At 50.2% G+C, this 24,697-nt stretch overlaps 1 protein-coding gene across 1 annotated transcript in view; it reads right to left on the minus strand.

Annotated features, from left to right (window-relative positions):
• Window positions 1–24,697, minus strand: part of LMF1 (lipase maturation factor 1) — a 139,023-nt gene that overhangs the window by 92,401 nt on the left and 21,925 nt on the right.

Genomic DNA, 24,697 nt, shown 5'->3' on the forward strand with positions numbered 1-24,697 from the left:
TACATTCAAATGGAAGGATTAAAAAAACAACACCTTGAATGGTTTTTAAGGGTAATTTGGGGGAAATCTGGCACCAGCTGGCCTAAAACAGACATCCCACATGGGGGGAATTCAGGGGTTTGAAGCTTTGGGGTTGTGTTGTTCTTCTCCAAGCACAAACTGCATAAAATGGGGGATTTTATAAAAAATTAATAACTTCTATGAAGCAGAAAAAGTGAGATTTAGGTGCCCTGGGAAGTGGCACAGGACAAGCAAGCAGTGCCACTGATTCCTCCAGTCATGGATGGATCCAGCAGTGCCATGGACTGGGCTGGATTTTTGCCAAAATGGGGCAGTTTTAGCTTCAAAAAATAGCAATTAAGATCCAATTAGTTCTTGTCATCATCAACATTCAGCGCAATGAGAAGCTCAGAATTTTAATCACAAAAAAAAAAAAAATGGTACCAAAACTGTCCATTAGACCACTTTTACCCGTTGCTGGATTTTACCCATCCCTGGATTTAACCAAATTACCCTGGATTGAGCTCAAAGCAGAGCCTTGGGATCCCACCATGAATCCATTCCCTGGATCCTCTGGAGCAGACAGACTCCACCTAATCCATGCAAATCTGTATTTTGCATTTTCTCCTCCATCCCAGCCTACAAATATTGCAATGATTATTCCAAGAGAGGCAGAACTCACGGCTCTGTTTTGACAGGTGAAGTCCAACCCTCACCACGTCTGGAAGCACCAAATTATCCCTGCCAAAACGAAATTGCTGCAGCTTTGTCCCACCTCCAATTATTCTGATTCTCAGATATTTCTGTGTGATACAATTGTACTCTGAAATAATTTAAAAAAGAAAGACATTAAATGGTACATTGGTGAGGAGAATTCCTGAAAATTCCTTGGTGGAGCCATTAAGGCACTGAAATTCTCAGCTCTGTCAATTAAACCAGGCAGCGTCCATGGCTCCAGTTCATTCCCAAGGTTTCTCCAGGCACTTCACCAGTGTGATCCATAACAATTCCCTTCATCCAGCCCAAAGAGGCAGGAAAACACATTCCAAACATATTCCAAACCCATCCATCCCTTCCAGCTTCAGCCTGAGTCCCCTGATCCCCCACCCCAAGATTTTTCCAGGCCCTGATTTGATGTTGTCACACAAGGAAAACCACTTTCAATTTGCTTGAAAATATTTCCAATAACAGTCGTGAAACCTCCTTTTTTTTTAAACTTAATGTGCAAAAACCCCTTAAATCAAAATGCAATTTTAAAACCTCAGATTATTGCACATCAAAGCCATTTAAAACTCCCCCTCCTCCCTCCACACAGCACAGCCCACCCCCGCCAGATGCCCAAATTAATGGTTCTGGAAGGAGAAGTAAGGAATATTGTCCCAAAAAGCAGCTGCAGCAGGAAAGCACCAGCTCATCCCAAAAGTGAAAGGTTAATTGTGCCTGAACCCAGCTCCGGGGCTGACTGGCACCAAAAGGGTCGTAGATCTCCCTCATTCCTGCCGGCACAAGAATCCCACTGTTATCCCTGTTTTCATATGGAAATCACCACCCTGCCCCGCTGGGGATGGGTGCCGGGGTGGGATCCAGACTCCTGCATCCCTGTGCATCCATTCCCTCGGAGAGCAGCACTGCCCTCACCCAGCAGGGCACAGCAGCAGCTTTCCCTGCTTTGTTCTTAACCCCAATTTCCAGCCAGGGGCACGGAAGGATGCTGGCATCCTGCAGGACAATTCCCGCACATCCCGCGGCTCCAGGAGGACGCTCCCAGCACCGAGCCAAGCCAAGCCTTCCTGGCATGGCCTAGACCACGAGTTCAGCCTTGCACCTGTGCTCTTATCCCAAAGGGATGCCAGGGCTGGAATCCTGGCACCAGCTGGCACAGCAGGATGGAGCCGTGCCGGGAGCAGCACGCAGTAAACAGCGCTGCCAGCTGCTGGGCACAGCCCTGGCACCCCCGGCTGCTCTGCAGCTAAGCCAGCCCCAAGCTGGGTTTAACTGCCACTGCAGCCAAGGACAAACTCTGCTCACAGGCTGGGACAGCACTCTGGGCCCCAAAATTCACCCAGTGTGGGTTAAATCCTGCCCGGCTCTGGCTGCTCCCCAGTGAGGGCATGGGGGGCTCTGCTCCTGCCTCAAGGTCCTGCTAAAACCAAGTTTAGGGCAGAAGAGCTGGGAGAGGCTCTGATTTATTCACAAAGCCCTTCCTGAGGGATGGGGTCTCCACAGCTACCCATGAGGGATCAGTTTTTTGGGATCCATCACCCACTTGCACCATCCATCCATCCCATATCCATCCATCCATCCATCCCATATCCATCCATCCCATCATCCATCCATCCATCCATCCATCCCATATCCATCCATCCATCCCATATCCATCCATCCCATATCCAACCATCCATCCTCACCCTGGACCTCTCCTGGCCTCTTCCTTCCAGCACAGACTCATCCTGATTTCTGTCCCCTAAAAAATGTTAAACTTGGAGAAGAACACACCCCCCACCCCCCTCTTTTTTTTCGTTTACTTCCTGCAAAAAAATTGCCTCTTCATGCTGCCCCCCCCCTTGAAGGGCCGGGTCCCACCTCCTCTGCACCCACGCTATAAAACCACCTCAACCTCCTCTTTCGCTTCTCTCCTGCCTTTGCTGCTGGATGCTGCTCCATGTTCACTGGAAGTGCTGGGGGTTTGTCTGTGCTCCTTTGCTGTGGTTTTTTTTCCAGCTCATCGGGTTTTGAGGGGGTTGTTCTTGTTAGGCTAGCACAGGGTGTTCCACAGCCAGCATGGGGGGCTGGGCTCTGCTGGGCTCTCTGTGCTGTTTTTTGTTGTTTCCGGGCCCTGTTTTCCTTTTCCTTCCGCGTCCTCCTTTCCTCCCGTGGCTCTCACACTCGTTGTTCTCTTCTACCCACGCCTCGTCTCCTTTCCTTCTGTTTCTTTGTCAGCTCTGAGGCTGGGGCTTCTGTTCCTGCTGTGGTTTGTGTGTTGTTTCACACTCGGGGTTCACAGGCCCGCCCTGGGACACCTGGGGGACCGCCGGTCACCCACCTGGGAGCAGCTGATTCCCCCCCCCCCTCCCCTCCCTTCCCCTCCAACATTCTCTTCTTGTTTTGGGCTCATTTGGGTTGGACCCCTCTCCACGCTCCTCCTGCAAACAAATTGCTGCTGGATGCTGCTCCATGTTCACTGGAAGTGCTGGGATTATCCCAGATGCTCCTGTGCCGTGGTTTCTATAAAAATTCCAGCTCAATCAGGAAGATTTGAGGAGTATTTAATATGTTGAACAGCACAACCACCAGCTGCTATTGAGGGGGAGTTGGGCTCAGGCCAGTTCCACGTTGTAAGATGACAATCGCGCCCAAGATTGTTGTGGTCCATCAGCAGAACCTCCCGTTCCTCCCCGCTGACTCACACACAGTTGTTCACATCTGCCCTGAAAGTTTCAGAACCAAATCTCAGATCGCTCTGAGGCTGGAGGCACGTCCTGAGGCCTGAGTGCTATCAAGACCAGGGTTCAGAGCCCAGACACACTGGGACACCTGAAGGGACCAGCTAGGTCACCCCACCTGAGGAGCAGCTGGTTCCCCACTGACCCTCCCAGCTCATGAACTCCAGGATTCCTCTCCTGGTTTTGGTGGGAAAAATCCGTGCCCCTGACATGGAATCCTAAACCCTTCCACCCACAGCCCTTGTGGGGTGTCTGGGACTTCCCGGGGTTGGATTTGGGTGCTTGTGTTTGTTTGGGGGGGGCACTTGCGGCGCCTGTTGTGGTGGGAAGGTGTAGGGGTTAGGGGCGGGCTTGAGTGAAAGAGCGGCAAACCACCACGCTCCGGTGAGGGGGCTCTCAGCTGGCTCCTGGCTGAAGAGTACCGGCCCAAGTACTAGCCATCAGCAGACCTCCCGTTCCTCCCCTTGCTCCCACACACAGTCATTAAACCTTTCCCGCTCCCACACATTCTTTTCTGCCTCCAATCTTTTTAGCGCTTTGGGTTGGGGCCGTCTTTGTTGTGGGGTTAAGTGCTGTCCCCGTTCGGCTTCAGGGAGACCCCCCAAAATCCAGTCCCCCGCAACCTCTGGCTGGCACCCCAGCGTCACTCAAAAGCGTCCCCTTGGTTTTGGGCGTGAAACTCGGTCGTAAACAACCTTAAAGCCCCACAGGCCCCACACCACCCACACCTTCCATTTTTCCCTTCTCCCGCCCTCTCTCTGTCCCACTTCCCTCTTCACCCCCCCCCAACGTCAAATTAGCCCTGGGCCCCCGCGTGGGGTGGAGTGAGAAGGGGGTTATGCTGACGGACAAAGGATAATAAAATCAACTGGCGAAGGCCCTTTTGGTGTGAGCTTAGGAGCATCCACATGCAAGCCATGACACCCAAACCCCCCCTTCCTACTTCTCGTTTTCAGCCCACCCCCTGCCCGCCTGCGCACAGCCAGGAGACGCAGCAAACCCATATTTGGTGATTTGGAGAGGGGGATTAACCCAGGCCTGGGGGTTTTGGATGGGAAGGAGATATAGGAGCTTTAGGCAGCTAGAGCTAGAGCCCAGCCACTCCCACCTCACAAACACCTCCCCCTACCCCCGCCCAAACCCGCGCCCCTCCTGCTTGTGGGTTTTGGGTTTTTTGGTAGGGGAGTGGGATAGGAGATGTGTTGAGGGGAGGAGAGAAGGTGAAAACAACCCAACATCTACAATTCTTTAGGGAAGTGTTTGGCTTTTTCCCGCTCGGCCCTTAAGGGGGGTTTTTTTTGTGTTTTTCCCTGCACAAACATCGGCTCTCTTTCTCCCCCATTCCCTCCTTCCTTCTCAACCAACACCCTTACTCTTCTGTTGGAAAAGGGTCCGCTGCTGCCCCCTGCTCCTCCTTGCGCGCTGATAAAACGCCCACTACAGCGTGGGCAGCCAAAGACCCTTTCCAACTGTGCCGGGAATCAAAGGGCGTGTGCTTGGCTTTGCTTTTGTTTGCGCTGCAGGCGCCGCTGCAACTGTTTGTTGTGGTTTTCCGTCTCTGCTGGGGAAGGCGGACGGGGGGGCCTTGTGGATAAGGAAAAAAAACGAGATGGTGGTGAAAGAGAAAAAGGGAAAAGGGGAAAAAAAAAAAAAGGGGGGGTGGGGGGGGGGGGAGGAAACAAACCCCCAGAGCCGCCCTCTCCTTCCCAAAGCCTTCGCCGCCTGGGGGCAAAACATGGTGGTTTGGGAGGGTCTCTGTGGGGGGGAGGAGGAGAGGAGGATGTGGGAGAGAGAAGAAGAAAAAACACCCCTTACCCACTTGCTTTGTTAGGTTTGGGTTGGGGAGGGGAGATGTGGAGAGGAGATGTGTGGAGGGAGGAGAGAAGGAAGAAACAACCCAAACTAAAAACACTTTCCCACATTTGGGTGTTTGGCGACCTCTTCCCAGAAAGTCGAGCCCCACATCCCACCCACCCCAACCAACCCCCCACAAAAGGGAGGTTTGTTTGTAGCTGGGGCCCCCCTCCCCGGAGGAAAAAAAGGGGGGGGGGGGGGGGGGGGGGCGGGGCCCGCGGGGGGGGGCCTGGGGGGGGCTCGGGAAGGTGTTGGGGTTGTGACCATAAGTATTCCAATTTTTCTATTTTCCATAAAAAAACCTCCCACGTTACCATATTTTTTTAAAAAAGAAAACCTTCTTTTTTTTCCCTTTTTCTTTTTTTTTTATTTTTTAATTTTAGGAGTTATAGAGTTGTTTCCTTTCCTCCTTACCACAGCGCATGGTGGAGGTCAGCCAGACCCAATTTCCCCCCGAGGGGGGGGGGGGGGGGGCCGCCCCCCCTGCTGGCTGGGCGTCTCAGAAAGGCCCTCAAGGCCTGTTTTAAAAAAAAAAGGGAACGGGGCCCTCCTGCTTCCGCCGAGAGGAAAGCTCGTAACCCTCCCACTTGTTTCAAAAAAAACAGGCCGCTTGCCGCGTTTTTGTTTTACTGGGTCCAAGGCGCCCGCCGGCCGGCGCGGGGGCCCCCCCCCGCGCCGCGCCCCCCCCCGGCCGCGCCGCGCGCGCGCCAGCCAGCACGCCCTGGCGCTGCCCTGGGGGAAAAGCAGCAGCCCGGCGCCAGGGGCAGCCAACCAGCTCTTCTTGGCAGCCTGCTCCCGCCCCTCTTGCTCTGGTTTTCTGCTCCGGCCCCCCTCTCTGGCTCTGCTGGGCTCCGTTGTCTTTTTTCCCTTCCTCCGGTGGGGGCGTTTCTCTTTGTCGCCCCCCTCTTTGGCCGTCTGCGCGGCGCTGCTCCCGTCGTTTTTCCCCTCCCGTGCGCTTCTCCCTATGGATGTTGTGTGTCAAACCGCCGCCGCAGGGGGAAAATCAATCAGTGTTTCCCTAGCTAGATGCCAAACCGGTTCTACCCCACGCAATCTGGAGCTTAGTGCAGAAGATTCCACCCCGACACTCACCCACACCACTTCACCTTCTTGATGGAAATCATGGAATGCCAGGACGCGTCTACACACCAAACCCAGGGGGTCAAAGCCTGGGAAATGAGTGTGTGAGAACAGGGAACCCTGCTAGGTCTCCTGCCGTTTGGGTTGAACCCAAGGTGTGTTTCCTTTCGGCTGGCACCTGTTGGTTCTGAGCTGTGCTGCAGGGCCGGGTTTTCCCTGCTCAGGGTCTGGTCACTGCCGGTTTGGGGGCTCTTTTCAAATAGACACTTTGGGAATTGGGTCTCTCAAACTCACCACAAAACCAACCCACACCTGGCTGTGCTAGAAAGAGCTCACGTAATTAATTCTTATTAATTCCCCTTCCTAAAACACGGGATAAGGTGAAAACAGCCAATTGTTTCTCTTTGTACAGAAACACCCACACATCAAATTTACCCAGAGCACGTCTGCACGGCACAGACAAATGCTGCTCCAACAGATCCAGATTTTCCAGCTCCCAGTGCAGCTGTCTCCCTATGGATATTGTGTGTCAGACAGCCCAGCAGCCAAGGGGAGGCAGATATCCAATCCAGACTGATTTCCCTGGAATCAGACCTGCTCCCGAGCCTACCTCCCCGAAACCCAGCGTGGTTTGGTTTCAGCTCGAGCCTAAAGCACCTGTTGGGAATATCTGAGCTGTGCTGCAGAACCAGATTACCCTCGCTCCCAGCGTCTGGACACTCCCGTTTGGGGCTGACTTTAAATCCCAAATGACACTTTGGGATTGAGTCTCTCCAGGCTTGCAGCACCCACAGCCCTCCAGCCCAACCCGCTACCCCCCCGCGTCCCACCTCGCTTCTAGGGCACCGCCGTCTCCCGCTCCCCACGCCAAACCCTCTCAACCACCAATACCCGTCGTCCCTCGCCTGGGGCTTCCTTTCGCGCCACCGGTTCTGGCTGTTGTTGGGATTAAGAGGCACACCCAACACCCACCCAGCTCCCACACCCACCCCCACCCAACTACCACCACCAACCCCTCCAACCAACAAAACACCTCACCCTGCCCACACACCACCCCTTAGAAACCCGCCTTTGGTAACCCTAGAAAGTGGGGGGGGGGGGGAAAAGGGAAACAACCTAAAAAACCCAGGAGGAACTTTTATAAAACCCAGCGAAACCCCACCCTTTGGGCTTCCTTTTGAAGCCCTCGCTGGGCTTGCGCCGTGGAAAGTTTGGGATGTGAAGAGTAAAACACTTTCCCAGAGATAACTAAAAGGAATAATTAGATAAAAACGCTCCAAGTGCTCCAGAGAAGTTGGGGAAAAAGAAGCAGAAGTTTTTTGTGTTTGTGGTTGTTTTGAGGGTGAACCGAATTTAAGGAGTTAGAAAAAAGTTCAGCTTTAGACAAGCAGGGCTTCGCTTAGTAGGAGAGAAGGTGCCCCCTGGCAGAGGTAGTGTCCTGAGATGAGAAACAGCATCCCACCTCCTGCTCCAGGGTAGTCATTAGGAACTACTTAGGTAACAGGAGGGTGATAACTGGGAGTAAATCGAAATGGAGAAGAGAGGAGAAAGCAAAAAAAAAGAGAAAAAGGAAAGAAAAAAGGCGAAAAGACAAGCAGCACCACAGCCACAGAAAACGCCACCTTGAGCCAGCCCTGGGGTGGGGGGGGGAAAAGGGTTGTGGGTTAAAAACCCTCCATCTCGCTCTCCCTAATGAAAATGAGCTGCGCCTGTCCAGGGGTTTAGGAAGGAGCCAGCAGGCAGAGCACTGGGGTTCCTTTTAGAGGTTGGCAAAGAAAAGGGCAGTCCCAGCATTTTTGAGCTAAAGCCCAATCTCAAGTCCAACACCACACACCTCCTACCAATCCTACCTCCCTCCTTCCCCTTGCAGAACTTTCAAGTAGAACACAAAGTTGGAGTTTTTTTTTATTTTTAAATAATATAAGTTAATGATTTTTTGTTTTAGTTTTTGTGGGTGGTTAATATTTTGAGGGATTTGTATATATTGGATTTAATTATTTTGTTTTAAGGAAGGAAAAATAAGTTTAGTTTTTTTCTTAGGAACAAGCAGGAGCTCTCCAGCTTAGCCTCAAGGTGAGGAGAAGGTGTCTATATTTTTTATTGAGGGTGAGATGTTTTTTAGATGGGAAACAGCATTCCCCGAAATCTTCTTGTTATATAGAATTTGTGGTTGTTTTTTGTTTTGTTGTGTTTATTTTTTTGTTTTTTTTTGTTTTTAGTAATTTTTAAAAGTGGAAGGTGTTTTTGTTGGAAATTAGGATGAATTTTTAGGATCTTTTCCCACATATTTTGCTATCTTAAAACCTTTATATTTAAAAATTAGTTTTTTTTTAGTTTTTAGGGAGTGAGGGAAGGGGTGTTTATATAGTGTAGAGTTTTTTTTGGTTTTTTTGTTTAGAGGTTTGCTAAAGAAAGGGTAGAGATTTTAGTATTATTTTAGTTTGAAAGCTTTTAAGGTTATTAAGTCCAACACCAATACTCCATCTACCCTAGCTATTTTTCTTAAATAGCTAGCTATTTAAATGTTTCCTTTTTGCTCTGTGGCTGCTGTTTTGGGGTCTGTCTCTGGTTTTTACTCTGTCTTCAAGGGGTGTTCGCCCCTTTCTAGGACAGCGGGCTCTGCTTGGCCTCAAGGTGAGGGGTGCCCACGCACGCACTGGCCAGGGAGGGTGGTGTCTCTGGGTGGGCGCTTCCCTCCTTTTGCATAGAGTTGTTTTTACCCCTGTGTGCTCCTTTCATTTTGATGTCAGGGCAAAGTGGAATAATTTTTGGCTCTTTAAGGAAGAAAAATTGTTGGGGTTTGTTCTTAGTAAAATTTAGGTCCCCTTCCTTCGCTTTCCTGTGTCAATACAAGGGCCCTCTCCCATGGGCGAGTAGTTTGTGCTTCCGTTACAAGAAAAAGAGGAGGCCCCCCAATCCCGCCCCGAAACTTTCCTTGTTTTCTCCCTGGTAGTTTCAAGGCTAGCCTGGAAGGGGGCTGATCACAGCAAAATTTTGGTGGAAGCCCCTTCCCAGTCTCCTGTCCCCACCAAAGGGCGCCCCCCGCTCCCCACCACCTTCCCAGCCTGCCAAGCCCCCCGCTGCGCTCCGCCAAAAAAGGCAAACAACAGGGAATGGAGAGTGAGGGTGGGACTGCTCCCTGGTACAACCCCAAAACTCCCTAATGGTTTTTTTTTTGGTTTTGTTTGGTTGCCTTGCTTTCTTAAATCATGAAATCGGTCCTCGGATCACAAAGGTGGAAAACCCTGCTTGGGAAAGCAAGGCTTGCTGGGGGGGAAAACGAAGTTTTCTTGCGCTACGGGAGTGAAAACCCACCTGCCTCAAACAAGCTATCTACACCTTTTGAAAAAAAAAACACCAAAAGGCTGGAAGGTTAGAGACAGGGCCGCAAAAAAAGGCAAAAAACTTTCTTTGTGGGGTGTGGGGGCTGGGTTGGGGAACCGCCGCTGGGGGTGCCCCTCCATCACAGCAACTTCTGTCTTGGGTGAAGAAAGGGCAGGCCAGCATGTTGAGCTGAAAAGCCTCAAGCATCAAGTCCAACACCAACACTTCCCTACTCACCTTGGGGGCACTGAACAAATGCTGGCCCAATCTTGCACGCCTGGCTGGGAGAGCCCCTCCACTCACCCACGCCCTTCCCTTGGGGCGCCTGTGTTGGGGGCCTTCCCAGGTCAATTTTTTAAGAAAACAAAATGGGCCCGTCTTGTGCTGTCCTTTCTTCCTGGCCCGTTGGGCCCTTGGGCCTCCCTTTTGCGCCCTGCTCTATGAGTTAAAACCAGGATTGGCCACCCTGGGCCACGGTTGTTCTGAATTCCCCCCTTTCCCCACGCCCAACCGGGTTCTCCACAAAACCCCTAAACAAAAATAAAAAAAAAAAAAAACTAATCCTTTACCCATAATATATTTCACTTATTTTACACCAACCCCTACTTTTTTCAACTTCCCTCATCCTTTTTTCTTTTTTTTAAAAAAAATTATTTTATAATATTTTTTTAACTTTTTTTTTTCACCCACACTACATAACCTCTTCTCCTCACTCACTCTAAAAATATCACATTCTCTCCACTCCACACAACAATCCTTCCACTTTCAACCACACCCTCCTCAAATAAAAAAAATTAAAAATATTTTTTTATTTTTTTATTTTCTTTTTTTAATACATATTCAAACTTAACACTCTTCCTTCCTCTTCTCTAGGACTCCCCGGTTGTTTCTGGGGGCCTCCGCCCCTCCCCCCCTTTGTCTTTGGCTCCTCGGGGGGGCGGGGGGCTGCTGGGCGCGGCGGGGGCGGGCCGGGCGGGCGGGGGGCGCGCTTTCCGCCTCCCCCCTCCCCCTTTTCCCCTCTCTCCCTCTTTCCTCCCGCCTTCTTGGGTGCGGGGCTGTGCTCCGGTCTCTGCTGCTCTTCTGTTCGCCCCCCCCCTTCCCCTCCTTGCGCTCCGCGCGGGGGCTCCCCGGCGCCCCCCCACCCCCCCCAAACACCCCCCCCACCCCCAGGACCCCCCCACCTCCCCCCCCGCCGCCTGCCCCCCCCGCCCCCCCCGGCGGTGGCGGTCTGCCGGGGTGTGCCTCCCTTCCCTATAGCTAGGGTGGCCACACCCCCCCCACAGGGCGCCCACCATGAGCAAAATGTTCCAGCGAGGCCGCCGCCGCGCGGCGCCCCCGCCGGTGAAAAAATCCCCCAACTCTTTTTCCACCGCTGCGAGGCTCCTGGGGGTTTGCTTTTAGCTGCTATGCCGCTTGTTCGGCGTCTTGGCTCCCCCCCCCTTGCTCTCCTCCCCGCTGGTTCCCTTTCCGGCTTTTTTTTCCCTTCCCCTCCATCCTCAACCACCCCCCTCCTGCTCCCCCCCTCCCCGCGGGGCCCCCCTTGCACCTTTCTCCCTTTTTTTTTTTTTTCCTCCCCCCCGCGCTCTCGCCCCCCCCCGCGCCCCTCCCCCCCCCCTTCCCCTGCTTTTCGGCGCGCTTCCCCCCCCTGCGGCTTTTGGCCGCGGCCGCCTCGTTCTCCTCTGTGTCGCGGCCCCCCCCCCTTCGTTTTCTCGTGCGCCGTTTCCCCCTGTGTTGCGGGTGCCGGGTGCTTTCCTTGTCTCTTCTCCTCTTTTTTTTCTGTGGTGTTTTTGCCGCTTGTTTGGGGTGGGTTGTTTTCGGTTTGTTCGCGTTCTTGCGCCCGCCGGGGCGGGGTGGGTTGGGGTCTGTGGGGGTGTGGTTGGTTGGCTCTCTTTCTCGTCCCTTGCGCCCCCTCCGTTCCCGTGCCCCGCTTGTTTGCGCCCCCCCCCCCCCCCCCCCCCCCCCCCCCCCCCCCCCCCCCCCCCCGGGGCGCGCCCCCGCGGCCGGGGGGGGGGGGGCGCCCCCCGGGGTGGGCAATTCCACCACTCGCCTGGCTTCACCATTTTTTTTTTCCCCCCCCCCCCCCCCCCCCCTCCTAATTATTTTTTTTTTTTTTAAAAGAAAGTAAAGCTTTGAAAAAAAAAAAAAAAAAAAAAAAAAAACCCCCAAAGAAAAAAGGGAAAGGGTTGCAAGTGGGGTGGGGCCTTTTAAAAAAAATACCAAACAAACTAAAAAAAAACAAACCAACAACAAAAAAAAAAAAAAAACCAAAAAAAAAAGTCTAATAAGAAAAACAGGTTTTTGGTTGAGAAAAGTTAAAAGGTTTTGAAGAGAAGAAAAAAGAATCTTTGGGCAAAACCCCAAAACAAACAAACAACAAAACATCAAAAATCAAAACCCAAACGCCAAAAATCAAACAAACAAAAAACCCCTAAAAAATAAAACCTCAAAAAAAAAAAAAAAAAAAAAAAAGAAGAACCAGTCCAGCATCGTTTCATAAAGTAACATAGAGTGCAGTGAGAATTCTAAGTCGGAGAATCCTGGGATGGTTTGGATGGGAAGGGATTTTCAAGCTCAGCTCATTTCACCCCCTTTCCTTCCTCTGTCCCAGGGTGCTCCAAGCCCCATCCAGCCTGGCCTTGGGCACTTCCAGGGATCCAGGGGCAGCCACAGCTGCTCTGGGAATCTGTGCCAGGGCCTCTCCAGCCTCATGGCTCCTGGAGGAAGTCACAAGGTTGGATAATCCAGCAAAAATCCACCTAGAGCAGCTCCAAAGATCCCCTCCTGGAGCCCCACTGCAAACACCACGGAGCCTTGCTGGTAAAGGGAGCAGAGGAGCAGAAAAGCAGCATTTTCCCCCAAAAATTCCCATTCCCTGGGTCCTGCTGCCAGCTGGAAGGACCCAGCAGCTCCATGATAACACAAGCTAAGATTTTCCCGTGCTGCTGGCAGCCTGGGTGGCGGCTTTGCCACGTGAGTGACATCACGGCCACTCGTGAGCGCATTCCCCGCCATGTAATTAAGGATTTTTGCTTCTCATTTGAAGCAGCAGCTTTTTACATTTCGCTGGAAACCGCCGGAATCGACCACATGAAAACAACAATCAGCCAGGGCAGTGACAAGTGATATTAAACAGCTCCTCACAGATGTCCCAGCACCACAAAACTTGTTCCCCCTGTAAGGAATCCAAATGACTTCAGTGCCTAAAATGAACCAGATGAATGATTTCAGTCCTCACTCTGCACTTATTAAATCAGGCTGAAAAACCCTACAATGCTTTGGGGTGGGAGGGACCGTCCAGATCATCGTGTAAATGGCCCAGAACAGAAGGATCCAGCAAAAAAAAAAAAAAAAACCAACATTTTTTTAACACAAAACTAACCTGGAACTGTAAAACTGTAAAAAGTAGGTATAGCTCAGGGATTTTCCAGACAAATAATCATCCATACCCTAAAAGCTGGGAAAACATCCTGCTTTAATCCTGCAATTTCAAGGGGACGGCAGCACCTCTTGCTCCAAGAATGAATTCAATTTCTGGACAGAAATCACTGCCCAGGCTTTGATGCAAATGTTCAATCACTGATGGGGAACTTGTCAGGGAGGCTGGGGGCTGGGATTCCCTAACTGGAACCACGTGGGAAGGCAGCTGGAACACCAGCACTGCTTATCCTGGTGATTTATCAACCACCTGAGGCCACGTGTGGCACCCAGTGACACCCTGGCTGCAAGAGGAAGGACAAATGTTCTGGTTAAAAATCATTCGAAACGAGAAGAGGGAGCCAAATCCAAATTGAAAATATCTGTTATTTGTTAAAATAATTATTAAGCAGCCAGTTTTTAAGTGGTATTGGGTTTTATACATTAAAAAAATTCTATTTTTCTTTTATGGAATCACAATGATTTGGGCGGGAAGGGACCTTAAAAAATAATCTAATTGCAAATTCTCAGTTGGGCTAGAAAAGGATTTAAGAGATCAACCCTTTATAAAGTGAGAGTGTGCCACTCTAAGTGACAACATAAAACAGATATTAAGGATAAATTATTTTTTTAAGTATCTAAAAATGTGGAATTAAAGAGAAGAGAGCACAGCAAAGCTTCCCAAAGGAAGGAAAACTGCATTTCCAAAGAAGAGTCCAGATCCTCTTCCTGATGTATCTGCAGAGAGGGGGGTTTAGCATCCATTGCATCCCAGGACACAAAAATGAAATCAAAACCTCCGAGATATTCCTGTGCAGGATCATTTTCCAAAGAGAAAGTGCTGACCCTTAAAGAGCAGCACGTGTTGGGAGCTGCTTTAATTTCATTTTACTTTAAAACCTCACCAAGGAGAAGCTCAAAATGCTGTTTGTAACTGAGTCAGAGTTAAAAGGTACTCAATAAAAACCTTCACTGATTTCTCCTGGCCATAAATCCAAAAGGTAAGATTGTGCAACACCGGTCCTTCATATTTAATAATAACAAACAGATGGGAAAATATTCTAATAAATTATTTGAACTGTCCAAGCTGTGTGCCAGAAAGTCCTGGCCAAATTCCCCTGCTCAACCATCTCTGGAGCATTTTCCCTGCAGATCTCTGAGCTCTCCCTGTTCCTGGAGGGGGAAATATCAGCATCCAGTGACTTTCTCTTAAAATAAATTTTAAAAGGGATGAAATCACCACTGGAGCTACGTCCTAGGGCTGACACAGCACAGCCCAACACGAGGAAGGGATTTCCATGACAGAGAAGGAGCTCCAGCCTGGCTCAAACCCCCAGGATGGGGATTTACCCCTGCTCCAGGGTCTGGGTAACTCCTGATTTGAGGGGGGTGACTTTAATCCCAAATGACACTTTGGGATTGAACCTCTCCAGGCTCCAGAGCTTCCAGCTCCCACCCCAAGGGTCTGAGAGAAAACACCTGGGAACCCTGGAGCCTTGGGGCAGGAGAGCAGGGATGGCCCTTGGGCTCAGCCAGGGCACATCAGGGCCCAGGTGATGCCTCAGGCTTTGGCTTTTCTATTTTTCACATTCTGTGATGCTTTAGTGGGTGGGTCTGGCTTCACATCAGGGGATGGTGAGCTCTGTGCACAGAGCAGGGAGACAAAACAATTCCTGCTCCAGCTGGGCACCAAGGACAAATGATCCAAATCTCAGCCCCACGAGCACAAACAACGTGGACTGAGGAGAGAAAAACAAGCAGGGTGGAACTTCATAACCTAAAGCTGGAATTGGACAATTAACTCCAATATGCAAATGGACTGAAACTTCTAAAAATGTGAGACCTGATCCATTTTTGTGACCATTTTGGTTCATCTTGGGTGCAGCCCTGGCTGGGCTCTTGCGCTGCCCAAGGTGGATCCATTGAGGAGATCCTTTTAATAAATCCCTGCTTTATTCTTTATCTCTGTCCAGCCTCTGTTCCAGGTCAGCCATCCCAAAGCATCAATCCCATGCAAACATCAATCCCAGAGCTGGATTTGCTGCAGCTCACATTTAAAGGGTTGGTTCTAAACTACCAAATCTTGACTTTCAAGCGTTCTCCTCCTCTCCCTGGCCACTGCCTGCTTGAAAAGCTGAACGAGCCAGAAGAATGTAACTAGGAATGTTATTAGGGAATGTTATTAGGAATATTAAGAAGCCATGTAAATGAGAATGGGAAATATTTACATTACATGTTGTGATAAAGGGGACACAAGTGGGATTTTAAAGCTTAGCAAAGGACAGATGGGAAGAGCCAGAGCTCTCATTATCCCCTCAGACACCTCCCTGGCATTCCCTTCCATCCCTCTGGGAATTTCTGTCTCTGCAGGCTGTGCCTGGCTGAGATACCCAGCCCTGCTGGGCCAGTCCAAGTGCACTTCCCCTGCCCCACATTTACACCTGGGATTTCCCCCTCCTGGTTCCCAACCCGTATTCAATGAGTGAAAAGCTGCTGGCAGTGTCTGCCCTGGTGACAATCTGTGACAATGGGCTGCGCTGTCACCCTGGCAGACACACCACACTGATTGTCCCTTCCAAAATAACAGCATTCCCTCAGGAACCCAAACCAAGGGACAAGAACCATTTCCCCGGAGGTTTCTGCCCCTCATCCTTCATCTTTTGCATGGCTCTTTCCCCCAGGGATCCTTTCACACCTCCTCCCACTCTAAGCCGCCACATAAGCGCAGATATCAAAGAGAAATTATTTCTGAAGTATCTAAAAATGTGGAAATAAAGGAGAAGAAAGCACAGCAAAGCTCCATATTTCTTGTGGCTCCTTCAGGTGCCAAAATCCCCAAAATCACCCTGGAGCCTTCTCTCCTCCAGGCTATACCAAGGACAGGTAATTTTGGGATGAATCCAGGCCCACCCTTCAAAAAGAACAGGAAAACACCAGAGAGTTGCCATAAAACTTGGAGTTACTGTGAGCCCAGGCACGGGAGCTGAGGTGCAGCAGAGATTTCAGCTGGAATTTGCTTTGAAATCCTGACACTTATCTGCTTGGAGTAACAGCAAATATGTACCTTGGCTCCCTCCAGCTTCCTAGGGAGGGCTGGGAGGAGGATGGCTTAACACTGCGGTTTCACCCGGCCTGGGATGCAAAAAAAGCCCATGAGAAAATGATTTCCCTGGCCTTAAAGTAAATAAATGAATCCCATTTCTTGAGGAGTTGCAGGGACGCTGTGAGGGGGTGGCCAGAAATATTTGGCTAGGTAGCGTTGCCCTGAAATCAGGAATGGGAACATGAGTCTGGGACACGCCAGGGCTGGGGGAATAGCTCAGGAAATCGAGGCAGCCCACACAGGGCTCAGCAGGAAGCAGCCTTGTGTGCAAAGATGCCACAAATGACAGAAAAACACCAAATATTTCAGCTCCCAGGAAATTCCTGTCAACAAACAAACCTTGGGGACAGCAGGAGAAGTGGCAGCTCCATTCCTGAGCTCCCTGGTGGTTTTGAGACACGGCCCAAGCACTTTGTGCTCTTTCCCTTCAGGTTTTGCACATTTGATCTTGGACTGATTTAACCCCACATCAGGAGTTCAGATGATGCAGTGAAACCCCTGAAGTCCCTTCCAAACCTGATTTTTAATGATGTTCAGCCATTAATGAGCTCCTGCTCCCATTTAAAGAGAGGAGAGGCAGGGGAACACAGAAAATCTGGTTGCTAAGAGTTCTTCACGTGCACAACCTCACTAAACCACACAGTTTCTGTTACCACTGAAGTCTAAATTTGTATTTATCTCTCACCTACGACACATCTTCTCCCTAATTTAAAGATGGCAAGGCAAAAAGAACTGCAGCAATTCCAAAAATCCTGACTTTTCCTTTTGTTGGTCCAGAAATCGGCTCAACCCCAGCTCATTCCCACAAATCATACCAAGGAAACATTTTTGGCCAAAGGGACTTCAAGGAGAAATCCACAGACAGCTCCATTCATGGAGTTTGTTCCCTGCTCCAGGCAGATCAAGGAGTCTGGATTTAGAGGAAGATCAAACTTGACCTCTGGCTCTCACTTCCACCAGTTCTGATGCACGAAGAGAACACAGAAAATGCAATAAAGCTCAAAATAGAGACTTGTGAAGAATCCCAGAGAATTCCAGAAGGGGTTCTGCCAGCATAAATACAATTAAACAATATTTAACCTTCAGTAGCATCAAGCAGTCAAATAAATATCCCTAAGAAGACAAGTTAAAAGAAGGGAAGAAAACAATCCCACACCATTCCTTCTCCTCCTTCCTGCAGGAAAAAAGGGATAAGAATAGATAAGAACACAGGACAAATGTCCTGGAAAAAAGCCTTAATTTTATTGCTCTAACCAATGGATTTTTAATCTGTGGCCAAAAGAAAATACCAGATAGGAATGGGCAGGAAAATGGAATTTTTTTTCCATTTTTATTGCAATGCTGTGGCTGCTTCCAGCTGGGATCCTGCAGGGAGATGGAGAAGGTGCTCCAGACAAAGAGCTTTTCCAGTCCTCTCAATGATTAATAAAAGACAAAAAATCAATCCTTTAACCTGACCCAAACTACTTCTCTGCTCATCAAATATTCCTGGTGGAAAGCAACCAAAATCCACGGACTTCCACCCAAACTTCCACACCCCAGATCAATTAAAAGGATGGAGAATACCCCAAGAGCTGGATTCCTTAAAAAGGGTCCAACCTCCCTCTGAGCTCCCCACTGCCCTGAGGTGTCCAATGCCAAGATCCCAACCCTTTAATTAATAATTCTTCCATAAAAGAACACCCACCAGGACCCATCAACCCCAGGAAAAATGGAGCTCCAAAACTCCATGGGAAGAGCTGGAATCACCCTCATCAATCACTGCCAGAAAACTTTTATGGGATGTAGATCAGGGCAGAAGAAGGGCATGGAATGGGAAGGAGCCACAGATAAATCAGAAGTTGGAAGTGACATTGGATAATGGAAAAGAAAAACTCCAGCAGCTCCTTGGATGCCCTTCGGTTTATTGTGATTATCCAGGGGTTACTCTGCACATCAAGGTTTATTTAACTTCAGGAAAACACAAAAATAAAAATCAAACTTTTCCCCCCTGTGCTGGATCTGAGCTTTGGATGGAAGCAAGCCTTGAAGGCAGCTCTGCCCAACTCTCATCCTGCCTCCATCAAAAGCCTGGAGACAGCACAGGGAATTTAGACAGCTCCATGCTGAGAGGTGTCAGCCTGTGGGAGCCAGCCCTGATCCTCTGTTTGCACTGGAGCCTCCCCAGCTGGTCTTTCTCACTAAAAATCAGGAGGAAAAACTTCTTATCTCCCACTTCTGAGGTGGATTCTGCTCTTAGGTGGGCTCTGGGCTCACAAAACATTCCCTGGAGCTGGCTGCTTCCAGGTGAAGCCAAGCAGGTGGGTTTTCCCCAGAGTTTGGGACAGCTGGCAAACACTGCAGGGACACGGAGTGCCAGAATTGCTTGGCGTCTCAAGATCCTTCAAGCACAAGGGTTTAAAATCCAGCAGAATTCCATAAATCAGGTGGAGGCCAGGCTGGACAGGGCTTGGAGCAACCTGGGATAGTGGAAGGTGTCCCTGCCCATGGAACAAGATGAGCTTTGAGGTCCCTTCCAACCCAAACCATTCCATGATCCCATAAAATAAAGCCAATGTCCTCTGCAGCTGCTCTCACATCTGCCAAAAATCCTCTTGAAAACGCTTGTCTGGGTTTGGGTTGTTTTTTTTTTAAATAGAGCAAAAGGCTGAAAATAATCCCACAATACAACATTTACAGGAGCACTTTGTGGGGTATTGCTGCTCAGCCTCGCTGGGGCACTTTGCTCTGGTTTTCCAGAGGGAAAACTCATCCTTTGGAATGAAATGGGAACAACCAAGAGAGGGAGAAGCAAGAACCCCCAGGGTATTTGTGACCACAGCTGGAGCAGGCTCAGAGCAGCCCCACATCCCTGATTTTCTTTCCCAAATCCCTCTGTGCCACAGGAGAACCCTGCAGGTGACAGTGGCCATGCCACACCTCCCGTCCCAAATCCCCTCCCAGCCTGGGCAGGTGGGGCTCAGAACACACAAAATGAGGATTGTGCCCTTGGGGTCATTAAAATCCCCACTCCCTGAAGGAATGGAGGAATAAATCACCCCCTCCCAGCCTCATTCCAGCTGGGGAATTCCATGGGACCTCCTTAAACCCCAAAGAAGTGGGAGCTGTGTCCACCCTGAGCACTGTCCCCAGGCATTGTCACACCAGCTGAACTCCAGCCCAAAGGGGTGGCAGCAGTTTGGTGCTGGGCAGCACTTCCCTGGTTTATAATCAATTTGGAACAAGCTTTTCTTGTTTAAAAATCCCCTTTTAGCACAAACAGGGAGCAATCAGCCCAAGCTGGGTGTTTGGACATCAAATCCTCCTCAAAACGGTGGGAAAAGGTTGCTGTAAGATTCTGATGTTTTTTTGAGAACTGAGCTGGCACTTCCCTGAAGCCCAGGCTTGTTCCCGCCCCTGCACAGAAGGGAACTGGGAGCAGGCAGAAAGCCTGGGGTTTAATGGGAGGCTTAACACAAATCCAGGGAAAGCTCGGGACAGATAACAGAGAGGCTCCTGCGAGATAAGAACAAGTGCTGGCTTGATAAGGAGCCCAGGAGAGCTCAGGGCCAGGATCAAACTCTGCAGGTGAACCTGAGAACAGGTTCAGTCCTACACACCAAGAGCAATTACAGCAAATTAAACTAATTGCCTTTTTCCTAGTGTAGATTCATGAATGGTTTGGGTTGGAAGGGACTTAAAGCCCATCCAGTTCCAATCCCAAAACTCTCCACCATCCCAGGGTGCTCCAGTCTGGCCTTGGACACTTCCAGGGATCCAGGGACAGCCACAGCTTCTCTGGGAAAGCCATTCCACCCTCGCAGGGAGGAATTCCTTCCCACTATTCCATCTATCCCTGTCCTGTCATGATCTACCCCTACAAAAAGTCCCTCTCCCTCTTTTTTGACCCAGTCCAAAATCACCCCTCAGCTCAGCTCCAACAGCCAAACCCTGAGCTGAAGCACCAGACAGGATTAGGAGAGAATTCCCTCAGCCACATCCAACACCAGACACTTCCCATCTAACTCAGGCCACGCTTTCCCAAATTGTGAGAGACCAGGATCCAACTCTCTGCTTTGAAACAAACGGTGGAGACAATTCCAATGAACTTGGCAACGCTTCAATCTGAGCCTGAGTGCAGGAGAGCCCCACCCCTGACAGTCACCCAGCCCACTTCACCTTTCATCATGGAATGCCAGGATCACCAAGTCCATTTTTGGAGAAAGATCACAAAATCCCATAAAAACTGAGGTTGGGAAAGCCCTCCAGGACCATCAGCCCGTGGGAGCCAGCACTGACCCACTGTTTGCACTGGAGCCTCCCCAGCTTGTCTTTCTCACTAAAAATCAGGAGAAAACCTTCCCATCTCCCACTTCTGAGGTGGATTCTGCTCTTAGGTGGGCTCAGGGCTCACAAAACATTCCCTGGAGCTGGCTGTTTCCACGTGAAGCCAAGTTGGGGCTTGGTGATTCCAAGCTGTGCCTGATCCCCACCTTGTCCCCAGCCCAGAGCACCGAGTGCCACCTCCAAGAATTCCTTGGACACTTCCAAGGATGGGGACTCCAAACCTCCCTTGCAGCCCCTTCCAAAGCCCGACCACCGAATTCTCCCCGAATTTCTCCCAAGAACACACCCCCAGCCTGGCAAAGGCATTTCTGTTTGCTTCCTTTTTCTCGAGGCCGGGCCAAAAGCTGGTCACAAGAGCAGAGCAGGAACAATCTGCTCAGGGAAAGGCTTTCCCCCTTTCTGCAAGGCCAGCGTTCCCATTCCACCCACTTACATTCCTGGATTAAGGGAAAATAAAATCACATCCGCAGGCCGGCCAGCAGTGACACAGGTCGAGATCCAGGAACATGGCAAAGGGCTGGAAGAGAATTCCAGGCATGGAAAGCTCTTTGGAGAAGTTCTGCACTCCTTCCAGCACCACCATTTCCATCAGGCCTCGTTAAGGAGTATTTTATCCCTTCAGCTCATTTGCATAATTGCCGCAATCAAAGGCACTACTTTACAGTAATAACTTTAATGGCAGATTTTTCCTCAAACATTCTTTTTTAAATGCACCGAGGTGAGGTCGGTGCAGCCCTGTGCCAGGAGAAATCCAGGCAGGAGGTGACCCTGAGGGAGTGTGGGGTGTGGACAGGGACCAGTTGTTTTTTGTTTTGGGATTGTTTCTGCTCAAGGTGCATCCCAGAACCAAAATATTTGTCAATTAAAGAGCACCCTGGTTGGTACATTGGGAATTTCCTGCTTTTTTCCCCCATTAATTTGCTGCTATTGTCTTATTAGGAGGGAATCTGGCTCGTTTCCAGGTTAAAACCAGGTTTCGGAAGGGAGAGTCCAAATCTCAGCCTTTGGTTTGGCTTTACAAAAACGGGATGGTTGGGTTGGAAGGGACCTTAAAGCCCATCCCATTCCAACCCCTGTCATGGGCAGGGCCACCTTCCACTGGAGGTTTGTCCTGAAAATTTGGAGCTTCGGCCTGTATCCCTCAAATCCATGGAGACAAGAACATGGAGATAACATCTCCAAAGCTTCAGCAGCCTTGTAAGGTTTATTTTGAAGACAGGCAAGAAGCACTGGCCTAATTTTTAACATAAAACACAGAGAAAACAAGCTGAGATCCAACTGGAAGTTCTCAGCAGAAGCCAGCTGGGATTTCCACCCTGCAGCTCCTGTGTCCTCCAGAAAACCCAATTTCACCTCAAACCCCAGCTGCTCCACCAGTGCATCTCCAGCTCCACGGTGCTGGGATGTTCCTCATGGAAAGCTTCTCCAGGACCACGGGAGCATCGTGGCTGTGCCCAAGCAGGCTCCACACCTCCTCGCTGGGCCAGCAGAGGATTTGGGAGAACATTTCCCCTCTATAATGGGAAGTAATGGTGTTTTCCTCACTCTGAGCCTGACATCTTTACTTTCTCCCCTGGAAATCTTTCTCAGCCGCACTTTACAGGCCCTGAACCAAAACCTTGTTTCCAGTTCTGCTGGGAAGAGCTGCCTCTGATGCTGGTTAGCACACAAGGGAAGGGGCAGCAGTTCTCCACGCCAAACAGGGAATGTTCTGGGAAGAAATGGGGAATTAAAGAGACGTAGTGTGGCTTCTGGCCCTGCTGATTCAGTGCTCCCAGAGCCAAGCTCATGCAGCCTGGCTGCAGCAGGTTTCTGATAGCAGATATCAGCCACCAGGCTCCCAAACAAGCCTGGCTCAAGCCAAGGCCCCGCTGCCCTTTAGTGCAGGCCTAACAACATTAAACCCAGGCACAGGGTGAGGCTGGGCAGGGAATCAGACAAGGCATAAATTAAAGCAGAGGATATGAATTCCGTGCAGGCTGCAGCACTGGGGTTAACGTGGGTCTGGAAGCAGTTTAGGGAAAACCTGGAGTGGCTAAGGGCCAGCTCTGAGCTGAGCTGCTCTGGCCTAATCGTTTCCTTCAGGCAGGCTACTCCAGCTCACTAATAGGTTTTAATAAAAACTTCCAATTGGGCCAGTAAACCCCTCATTAAGCTGTTTTTAAAGCATGAATTTAAGAGGGCCGGGGGTAAAAGGTCAGGGGGAGTTTTTAATTCAGACCGGCTGGCAAAAGGTGCTGTTGTGATTGAAAACACCAGAGTTCAAGTGTCCAGGGCCACATAAACATCCGACTCTGTCACTAGACCTGCTTAAGTGACAGCTTGAAAAATAGATTTAATAAGACAGAGAGAAAAGTTTCCCACTCTTACAGCAGCAATAGGAACAGCAGATCCCAATATTAGGCAGGAATGGTTGGGAAGCAGCTCCAGCCCTCCCATCCTGGTGTGGGGGGTGAATCAAGAGCAGCCCGTGGCCAGCTGGGTGTGCAGCCATTGCCAGGGGCTCTGGGGTCCAGGGTTGGGAATTCTCTGGGAATACCATGGAACAGCCCAACCCCACGTCCTGCTGCCAGGGACTCCCCACACAACCAGAGCTTGGGGATTCTGTGCTGCCATGTGGAACATCACAGGATCCCACACTGGACTAGGCTGGGAGGCAGCTTTAGGCTGGTCTGGCTCCCCCTCCTGCCATGGGCAGTTTCCCTCTATCCCAGCTCTGCTCCAGCCTGGCCTTGGGCTCTCCCAGGGATGGAGCAGCCACAAAAAGCCTTCAAAATAAGGGAATTCTCCTGGGCAGCCTCCCCCACCGCAGAGGGGCCTGCAGCAATCTCCAGCTCAGCTCTGAGCACAGCTCAGCCCATCCCCACCTTAAGCCAAGCTCTGGATCTGCACCCCTGAAGTTTGACCTCAGTTGTTGCATTTTCCTCTCGTTTTCCTCCATGACCACAGAGCTGCTCTCCAGGCTGGAGCAGCTAAAGGAAAACTTCCCCCCTTCCCTGGGAACACTCACAGAGCAGAAACATCTCCTCCATCTCACCCAGAACGCCAGCTGTGCACTCGAACATTTAATTTTATGTCAATGCACATCTAAAATTCGAGATCCCTGAAGACCTTTTAAAAGAAAATCCTCCTTGGAACAATTTGCATTGAAGCAAAGAGTGAGGATTTAACAAGTGATGGAGAATTACAAATACTCGGCTCTCAACTTTTTATTCTACTTCTAATCAAAACACACTTCAGCTCAAATTCTGAGCTAATAGATGCAATATCAAACTGGGGGGCATTTTGGGTAGGAACTCAGTTATTTGCTCACTCCATGTTTACAGATAATGGAAAAAACCTCCAGAGTTTGTTCAGGGATTGTCTTTTCTCCACACCAAAATTAACAAGGAAGTTTACAGGGGGAGGGAGGGGAAAAAAAAAATTCTGCTTTTAAAATGTGCTTCTAATTCTGGCCTGCAAGGAGAGCAGGAGCCAGGCTCTCTGGAATGATCCCTAAGGAAACATTTGCTTTGGCTCCACACAGGACACTCTGGAGCATCAGGAGTCAAATGGGATCAGCTGCTGCTCCATCCCTTCTGTTTAATGATCCCATTGAAAGCCACGAGGGCAGCAGAGCCATTCCTGCCCTTCCTGCCTGCTCCTTGCTGGGAACAGGGATCCAAAACCACTGGGATAATTCAGGATCTCTCTGGACAGTGACCTCATTTTCCCTGGATTTTCACCCTACACAGATCCACTACAACTCACTCCATCCTTGCATCCATTCCTGCTTTTAACTCCCCAGTGCCACCTTTTTTTTTTTTTTAGCCAAGACAGACTCAGGACCCTCAAAGTTTCTTCTGAATATCTGGGGGCTCCTTAAAACCAGAAGGCAGAGCAGAAAAAAAAAAGAGGAAAAAGAAAGCCTGGAAAAGAGCAGCACCTTTTCCAAGCCTCTGCTAGAGCAGGGATAATAAATCCCTACATGGAATCAGATCTCCACTGGGGAAAAAAGGAACCCTTGGAGATTTAGGCTGAGGATGGAGAAGCCAAGAAAGCTCTGGAGGAGCAGCCTGGTCCTGCAGCTGTGCTCCAGTGAGGGCAGGCAGCACATCCATCCATCCATCCATCCAATCCCAAAATTCCATCCAGGAACAGCCTCACCAGAACA

The sequence above is a fragment of the Camarhynchus parvulus genome, chromosome 14 (genome assembly GCF_901933205.1).
Source record: "Camarhynchus parvulus chromosome 14, STF_HiC, whole genome shotgun sequence".
Classification (NCBI taxonomy): Eukaryota; Metazoa; Chordata; class Aves; order Passeriformes; family Thraupidae; genus Camarhynchus; species Camarhynchus parvulus.